This window comes from Ascaphus truei (assembly GCF_040206685.1).
Source record: "Ascaphus truei isolate aAscTru1 chromosome 13 unlocalized genomic scaffold, aAscTru1.hap1 SUPER_13_unloc_9, whole genome shotgun sequence".
NCBI classification, from domain to species: domain Eukaryota; kingdom Metazoa; phylum Chordata; class Amphibia; order Anura; family Ascaphidae; genus Ascaphus; species Ascaphus truei.
Window position 1 is genome coordinate 172865 of NW_027453853.1, and position 9897 is coordinate 182761.

General features: G+C 42.5%; 1 pseudogene; it reads right to left on the reverse strand.

Annotated features, from left to right (window-relative positions):
• Window positions 1–2095: 2095 nt before the first annotated feature.
• Window positions 2096–2236, reverse strand: LOC142474148 (U1 spliceosomal RNA; annotated as a pseudogene).
• Between the last annotated feature and the right edge of the window lie 7661 nt (window positions 2237–9897).

Here is a 9897-nt window from a genome sequence, read left to right on the forward strand (position 1 = left end):
TTACCAGTATAAATGCCAAAAAAGTTATTCAGCCTCTCCCCTCCCTTTACAGATTCGCAATACCTAGACAGGAAAATTTTTACATCCTCTGGCGGTGTGTACGGATTGTACATATGAACAGTTATGGGGATTTCTCCCTTCGCAAAGCACGGCACCAGCTCAATTCCTTGCATGCAGTCCTCACCCTTGTCCATTCTGGCTTTTTCCATACAATTCACGCAATCCACGCTTGTTTCAAGAGTAACATCATAGAAACCTCGCCTCTGGAACTCCTGGATACAGTACACTTGTTCCTTCCTTATTTTTAACGTACCCTCCAATATAGTCAGCCACAGCTCCTCCAGTCTCAGGCCTCTGCGTCCTTCTTTCAGTATGAATCTTATCGTATTCGTGATGAATTGCGTCCTATTCTCCATCCTTCTTCTTCTTAAGGTCTTTCACCCAAAAAAATAGATACTTCTCACGGCTCCGCCTCCCGAGCTCTAAGCTTAGACTTTCTCCAGTGGCGCCCCCTGCAGGCTCATGGCTTAAAACTCCCCTGCCAGGTAAGTATGAGTTGGAATGGCGCTGGGGGGGCAACTAGCCCTGTCCCAGGACAAGTGTCACCCTTGTGGAGAGAGCAGCCTGGTCATTGGTGCAGTGGCAGCAGCCAGCAGCGGCAACCACCACAGTAGCTGAGGCCTAGTATCTGAGCCAGAACCTGCAGCAAGGATCAGCTTAGGCCATTCCATGCAAACATTTGTCCAGCAGCAGCAGCAGCAGCGGCAGCAGCAGCAGCAGCTGCAGCAGCAGCTGCAGCAGCAGCTGCAGCAGCAGCTGCAGCAGCAGCTGCAGCAGCAGCAGCGAATATTTGTCAAACAACATAGATCCAAGACATCCCCTCCCTAGAAGAAAAGCCCCTCCCCCGCCCATCCAACAAGCACCCAGAGAAGCCAAGCTTCGCCGCAAGGTACTTCTTATTGGTTTTAAAAGGAAGAAGCAATCACTTTGAACACCGCTCAGCTCTGTCATTTCAGCTGGCGGAGAGGGGGACAGGGGGACACCATATTTCTGGGGTGGCTTTCTTCATCTACCCTACCTGCCGGCACTCACTTTTTCTGACCTCCACTGACACCTGCTGCTGCTGCTGCTGCTGCTGCTGCTGCTGCTGCTGCTGCTGCTGCTGCTGGAGAGGTGCCCTGTCATGCTGGCACAATTGTCACTTTGCCCTTTACCAGCATGGCTGCTTACCTGGCATTTGCATAAATATAGAAGCAAGCTAACACTGTCTGCTGCTCCCTGGATAGAGATAGATAGATAGATAGATAGATAGATAGATAGATAGATATTGTTTTTTGCAACGCTCAGCAGATAGTTTGCAATCTGTTGGTTTTAAATGCCGCTCTTTGTTACTTTGGAGCCTAGAAACTCTAGAACGTACTGTATACTCCCTTTGTGATATCATCACATGGGGTGGTCTGGCTACAGAGACCCATACATACCATGTAGAACTAGGGTGGGGAGGGGGTGAAATAAAAACCCATATCCTGCAAGGAACGGCCATTTAAAAAAAAAAAATGAATCCAGATTTGTTTGTAAATGTGCTGCTTTATACAATATTTCAAAAGGCATCAAACATACAATTGTGACTTTGAAATCACCTATACATTGTGTATTGCACTTATCTCAGTATAATAATAGAGAGATTCGTATCTCAAACCAAAAAAAGAAAAGAAAACAATCAGCCAGAGAGGTGGACATTGGAAAGAGAGGGATACATTTTTACTGCTGCTGCAGCAGCGACTCATATTGTACAGTTCTTGGCCCTTTTTGTTTAGAATGTTTTTTTCATGAATTATATGTGTTTCCGTATTTCCCAATCCACCTGAATTTATTCCTAAATGTCTGCGCAGGTGCCTAATTGTAATTTCTCGCTGTTTGAGATGTTGTTACCTGGCTATTTGGTGGGTGGGTGTTTGCTCCTTTTTTGCCACAGTTATTGACCAGGCCCAAAGCCCAAGCAGTGGCAATAGCAGCTTGTCTGAACAAACACCTGTGCTGTGGGTGGTGGTTGTTGTTGTTTATTTTTGTTTCTGTTTTTCTAACAGTCCAAAAACAGGGGAGAGCGCGCACGCAGTCCCCCACTACCAGAAATTGTGCAGTCGAGTTTCCCGCATGTGGGGAAATCGCAGAGGTCAGCTAGCTCCAAGTGCAATGAGCAAGCCTCGCCCTGGGAGAGCCACCTGCAGGATCGTTTTTTTTTTTTTTTTTTTTTCTATTAAATGTTTTTATATTTATTTACAGAGCTACTTTTCGGAAAATAACAAACCCCCCTTTCATTACAACAACCCATACATTTTGTTAATACATTTCATATTTCAACATTCAAATACATTTTATAATAAAGAAAAACTCTTTCCCCTCATTAACTAGCACCCTATGCAGGGACAAACACCTGTCCTGTTTTCCCTCATCCAACACATTTTCCCTCTTTCCAGCTCGCACACTCCCCATATGCTCTTCCTCCGACGGTCTCCCACCGGAGGGGAGCACCGGCCCCTTCTCTCCGATACTCCACCAAACGGACCCTCGTAGCACATTATTGCTCCTCACAATTACTTCCCCCCTTTCCGGGAAGCTTTCTTTCTCTCTCCCTTTGGTAAGAGCATATGCCCCCCCCCCCCTACCCTCTCACCACACTCCCTTTCTCTCCCCCAAACACCCCTCAATTTCTCAATCTATTAACACATCAACATTTTCACCTCTTTTTTTCCCTCTATATTTTTCTATACATTTTGCACAAACAATAATACATTTTCCTATCCCTATAAGGAAAACCCAGATAATCCCTCCTCTCCCCACCCTTTTATACATTTTTAACCATTTTATTCCACACTTTTGGTTTCCATAATTCTCTTCCTTCATTTTCCCTCAACCGCTTCACATCCAACAGATAATATGTATACATTTTGCTCAGAACAACTCTCACACACACATTCACTCCAATCTCTTCTTTATTAAATATTAACACATTCCTTACATCCCACACCACTTCTTTTATACAGTTTATTATCTTCCACAACACGCTCCTCCTCTCCCCCTCCACCTCACACAACCCATACATCATCATATTGAATGCTAGAGTCCTGATCCCTATCAGCTCTTTTATCAGCTTCCCCTGACACTTCCATACCCTTCTGACAAAGCTACAATTCCAGAACAGATGGACCACATCCTCTACTCCTCCACACCCTTCTCTAGGGCATATTTCTGACTCTGCTAGATGTCTTTTCCTCTGGAATTCCCTTACGGGCAGGCAGCTGTGCACTGCCATCCAAGTCACGTCCTTCTGAGTGTTTGTCAGCCCCTTGTGATTTACATTCTTCCACATTATTTTTAAATGCTTTTCAACCAACCACCCAACACTTTCATACTCATCTCTTTCTATAATCACTCTTGTAATTTTCTTTGATCATCCCATAGTGATCTTTCTACCTCAACCAAATCAAACTCCCTAATAAATTCCTCTATTACCCTGTAATTTTCTGGTGTCTCAAAACAAAACGGCCTCCTCAGGTCTGTATTACACAACCCTAGTTTCCTCAGCATCCCCCCGCAGCATATCTCCCCATGCAGGCAGCTTTTGTTTCTTCCCCATTAATCAACTTTATACAAACTTGGATGTACTTTGCCCCCAAAATCACCTCCATCCTTGGAGCTCCTTTGCCACCTTTCACCTTCTCCTTACATACAATTTGTCTCACCAATTTTTCCTCTTTTGACCCCCAAAAAACATAAACAGGAACCTTGTAATCTTCCTGATCCACTTTGCTGTGGGAGGGAAAACCATTCCCATGTAAAGTAAAATTGGCACAAGTACCGCTTTCGTCACTAATATATTCCCTTCTAAAGATAATTTTCTTAATGTCCAAAACTGGATTTTTCTGCTAATTTTTCCCCCTATCATTTCCCAGTTTGCCTCTCCTCTAAGATCCTCATCAAACAACACCCCTAATAATTTTATCTGTTTTTCTTCTTCTGGAATCCCACTTTGATCCAGTTCCTGCCAGGCCCCAAAAGCCTTGCAGCTGCTTTTACTCCAATTTACTTTAAAACCTGAAGCCTGGCAGAAGATTTCCACATGTAACTGAGCTCTTTTAAGGGCCATTTGATTAGTACATACCAGAGTCAGATCGTCCATGTATCCTAAAACTTTTATATTTCTCCCCCGACTCCCAGGTATTTCTACGCCTCTTATCACTTTGTCACTTCTGATGCTCTGCAAAAGCGGTTCTATTGCGCATATAAAGGCCAAAGGTGACAGCGGACAACCTTGCCTCACCCCTGACTTTACCTGTATCCTTTCTGACAAAAACCCATTAACTAGGGCTCTACTAAATATATCCCTGTACAAACATTTTATCCAATCTACAACCTCCACTGGAATCCCCAGCTTCTCTAAAACCTTAAACAAAAACCCGTGAGAGGGGCGGTCACATGCCTTCTCAAAATCGATGTTAACCAAACCTAAAGCTTGCTTCCCTTTGTTACAGTGCCAAATCATGTCTCTAATAAGCCTTAAGTTCCCTGTTATCTGCCTCCCTGGCACAGCACACACCTGCTCCTCCTCTACAAGTTTGCTAATTACCACTTTAATTCTCAACATTATCAACTTTGCCACAATCTTGTAATCAGCATTTAACAGGGTTATAGGACGCCAATTTTCCAGGTCCCTTCTATCCCCTTTTTTGAATATCAGGGTGATTATTCCTTCCTTACAGGTTTCTGGTGTTCTTCCTTTTGTCATTATCTCTTTGCATAGATGTATTACCTCCGCTCCAATCACATCCCACATTTGCACATAGAATTCATGGGGCAATCCATCCTTACCAGGTGTTTTCCCTTTCCTCCCACTCCTTATTACTTCCTGTACTTCGTCCTCATTTACTTCTCTCTTTAGAAACTCCTGATCTTCCTTATCTAATTTATTTTCAATGTTTCCAATCACATCTTTCTCTATATTGCTGTCTCTTTCTTTTTCCTTAAATAAGTCCCTATAAAACCCCTCACTTCCCTCAGCACCCCCTCTGTTCCCTTCACCTCCTCCCCCTCTTTATTTAGCACAGGGGTTAAGCTTGCTTTGCCAGAATAAGCTTTCTTAAAAAAGAAAGAGGTACATTTTTCATTTTTTTCCACTGCTTCCACTCTTGCATCATGAATGATTTTTTCCCCTTTCTCTTCTACTAATTTTCTAACCCCCTTCCTTGCTTTCTCTAATTCCTCCCTCACATCTTCCCCCATGTCTCTCAGCCTAAAAAGAAACTGTTTCCTTAATATTGCCCTTCTATATTCCTCCTCCTGCCTTCTTGCTTTTTCCACACCTTTTTGATGAAAAACTTCTGTGTTTTTTCCTTTACCCACTCCCACCATTCACTCACCCCCCAAATTCCCTCATTCTCGCCTTTAATCTAACATACATACATTCATACTGCTTCCTTACCCCCTCCTCCTCTAGCAAGGACACATTTAGTTTCCAAAAGCCATTCCCATGCCTCTCTATCCCCTCCAGTTCTAATTTGCATTGCACACACACATGGTCTGAGAACAGCACTTTTACCCCTTTCCATTCCTCCACCTTTACACCCTTTGGAATAAAAACATGACCAATCCTTGATTTTACCCCTCCACTCTCACTAACCCATGTAAACTCCTTTTTTCCTTCCCCCCACACTTTGAACGCATCCCTTAGACTAAAATCATTCAACATATTTTTCAACAGAATCCCTGAAGCATCTGGCTTGCTCCTTCCCCCCCCCCCCCCGTCCCCCTCATTAAGTATGCAGTTAAAGTCACCAATCACAAGCGTTTGGACTCTCCCTGGCAAAACTTTTTTAAAACTTCAAACAAATTCCTTCTTTGCCTTTCCTCAGGCGAAGCGTAAACATTAAATAATCTAAACATTTCCCCCTCCACTTAAACAAAACAAACATTAACCTTCCCGGTTCTATCACTTCATATTTACAAATGTTAAACTCCTGTCCCCTAAATAAAATCCCTATCCCACTATTTCTGCTCTCCCTACTGCCAGACCATACAGAATCCCCCCAAACCCGTTCTTCTTTTCTTGGTGGGTCTGTGATCCCACTTTCCTGCAAACAAATAATGTCATTTTTTTGCTTGGCCACCAAGTCCAAAATCCTCGCTCTCCTTGCCGGGCTTTTTAAGCTTCTCACAGTAAGTGCGGCTGTTACCAAAGTCATTCAGCTTTTTTTGAGAGAACAAAAACACAAAATATCACCAGGGGAGAAAAAAAAAACCCATACTTATCTTATGTCCTGGTTATCCTTGAGGGGGGCTCTCTCCACCTCTTCACTGTACCCCAACACCATGTTATTTGCTAAGCATTCTTCCACAAAAGATTCGCTTTTCCCCCCTGGAGAATCCTGCCCATCCGGCGGTCCTGAGTAGGAGGAAGGGCTGGGTGAGAGGCTTCCCACCTGGCTGATCACTTCTTCCCTCTCATCCCTGCTGCTGGCTGATGCCTCGCTCACAGTATCCTCCAACAGCCCTCCACGGCACCTTGCTTTTGCAGGAGTATGTTTTTCTTCCTTTTCCATCTTTCTTTTCCCCGGGCGCTCTTCTTGCCCTCCTGCAGCCAGCGTATCCATGCTTTCTGCTGAACCTTTTTCCTTCTCCCTTTCCAGGGCCACATCTTCTTCTCTCTGTACATCCTCCATCAATCCTGCTGTAAGAGGCACCTCCCCTTCTGCCTGGCCCTGATCCATGCCTGTATCTGGCAACTCCTCCTCCAGCTCCTCAGCTGCTGATTCTCCCCTCGTTAAGGGCTCATCAGGGGGAACCTCAGCAGCTGGTTCCACGGGCGTTTCCTCCCTGCTTTCAGTGCCATGCATCAGATCATATTCACTCTACTTATTAACCCATCCATCTGCGCGCTCTGCAGTTTCCTTTCTTCTTACAGCCTGTGCATATGTCCTCTTCTTAGTACAATTTCTAGCCATGTGCCCTGTTTCCTCACATAAGTCACATTTAGATGGCTCCTTGCACTCTGCAGCGTAATGACCCTCCTTTCTGCATTTGCGGCAAACTGCTACATTTTGTTTATCACAGTTCTCCTGTGTGTGCCCAAACTCAAAGCACTTTCTGCAGTATTGCGGCTGGCTCCGGTAGTACAAATACCCCCGGTTTCCTCCAATGTTAAAGGTCCCTGGGGGGTGCATGACTCCATGAAGTTCCTCCATGAAGACCATACATATCATTAAATGGCTTAGATACATCGATGATGTGCTTTTGGTATGGGATGGCACAGAAAAACTCCTCCAAGAATTTATCCAGCTACTAAATACCAACGAACATAATCTCAAACTTACTTATCAAATAAGTAAAGAAAAAGTAGAATTTCTGGATATTACTATCTTTAAATCTGAAAGAGGAGAGATACTGTACATACAAGTATATACCGAAAACCGACGGCAACTAATACACTGCTTCTAGCGGAAAGCCACCACCCAAAGCACATCATCGAGAATATTCCCATAGGACAATTTCAACGATTACATCGAAATTGCTCAACAACAGCTGAATACAAAAAACAAGCTGTAGAGATGAAAAATAGATTTCAAACAAGAACAAAATATAAAAAGCATATTTCAAAGCGCTACAAATGGACAGACCAAAACTTCTAACTAATAAAAGGATTCAAGAAACTGATCACAACATAAGATTTATCAACACATTTGCACAGACAACTCTAGACGCAGTAAACAAGCAGCACAGGTCTTTGAAGGACTGACATTACCAACTGATGATGATGATGACATTGACCTACCAATGTTCTTTAACAGATTCGAGAAAGCCCTATCAATAGACATACGACTATGGTGGGATATAACGACATTAGAGAATTATCGGTCAATGAATAGACTACCACGGGGATTACGTATTACCAAAACACCATCTTTTGGGTTCCCCACAAAAGAATTTGAGCTAAAGTGGATTAAACTCCTAGATGAATGCTCATTCAAACTAATTGACCTGATAATAGAACACAAGGTAGAGGAGAAGAAATCCACATCAAAGACAGTCACAGACCTTCAAAAGAATTTGAATAATTTACAAAACTTTGAGGAATACAATACATGTGATGAGAAACTGAGTAAACATATCAAATCAATGGAACAGGACTTAATGACACAAAAACAAAAAAAGTATGAACGAGACAAAATGGACTATATACACAATCAAGTCTATATGTGGCAAAAGCCCAACCAATATAGAAATGCATATAAAAACAAAAATCAAAAAAGACACCCACAGAGAGATAGAGACAACTTTAACAAATCTACACCCAATAAGTCCATCCTGAAAAACAAAGCTGACAACTCCAGTATGTCTGATATTTCAGACAACGAAGGACGTCCTTCATCTGTTTCCTTTTCTAATGACACAGACACAGAGAGGTATACACATGGGAATAGTGACCAGGACTCTAGACCATCTACCTCGTATACCAGGAGATATGAGTCCTCCACTTCATATCAATCGAAGGCTCCAAAAAACTGTTCAAGAGAACAAGGCGCTCGGCCAAAAGAAAAAAGTCAGAAAGAAAAGAAAAGAAAGATGGACATTTGAATCCAAATGAGAATAATGTTATAAACATCTCTGGGACAGTCCTTATTCCAGATGAGATTGATTTACTAAACAAAGGGTTAAATTTCGCGCCGAATGACAATTTTGACTTGTTTACCACTGTAATTGATGTTCAAAGATTTATTAGGAAATTATTATTAAAGAAATGGTTCAACAATAGATCAGAGACTGCATGCCCCTCGTCCCCGCCTCGGGTTCCCGAGGCCTCTCCTCGGGAGCCACGGGTGGGTGCGACGAGCATACATTCTTTTGACTTCAATGAGCTCACTAGGGTTCAAGATCTTAACGATTTGCTAGCAGAACAAGAAGAAATAGAAATAGATGACTTTACTACATTCCTCACACATACAAAACATTCAGGGTTAAAAAGTAGATCGACCTTTTGTCCAACATACAACAAGGGACCTTACTTAGAGACCTTTGAAAAATTAGTAGAGCGTGACCTGCAGACTTTAGCAAAGGGATACACTTTTTCCAACAAAAAACCTGACAATTTGACTATAGCAGAACGGAACACCCGTTTTCAGCTTAAACATAACAACACGTTAATTATAAAAAACGCTGATAAGGGTGGAGCCGTAGTAGTGATGTCCAAAGACAATTACTACAAAGAATCAATTAGACAACTAAGTGACAGTAACTCTTATTGTAAGTTAGACAAAGACCCCACATCATTATATCTTGGAGAGCTACAAACACTGATTGACCTTGGTAGGGAGTTGCGGGTATTGTCAATACAAGAATCTCAATATCTATTTAACCGATTTCCCACAGTACCTATTTTTCACCATCTCCCAAAGATCCACAAGTCCCTGGAGAATCCACCAGGCAGACCAATAATTTCTAGCATTGGATCTTTGGGAGATGGTGTATCTAGGTACGTGGATATTTATCTCCAACCCCTAGTAGTGGTTCTCCCGTCCTATATCAGAGATTCAACACATTTACTAAATTTGTTACAAGAGATCACTTGGTGTCACAATTATACATGGGTTACACTAGATGTATCATCTCTATACACAATTATTAGTCACAATCTTGGTATCCTAGCTGTCACTCATTTCCTTAATTTATCAAATTTACACACTCCACAAATCACTTTTCTTTTGGATTGCATAATATTTTTATTACAGCACAATTATTTTCTTTTTGACCAGCACTTCTATCTTCAAAAACAGGGCACTGCCATGGGTACTTCCTTTGCACCTTCCTATGCAAACCTCTTTATGGGCTTCTGGGAAAATAAACACA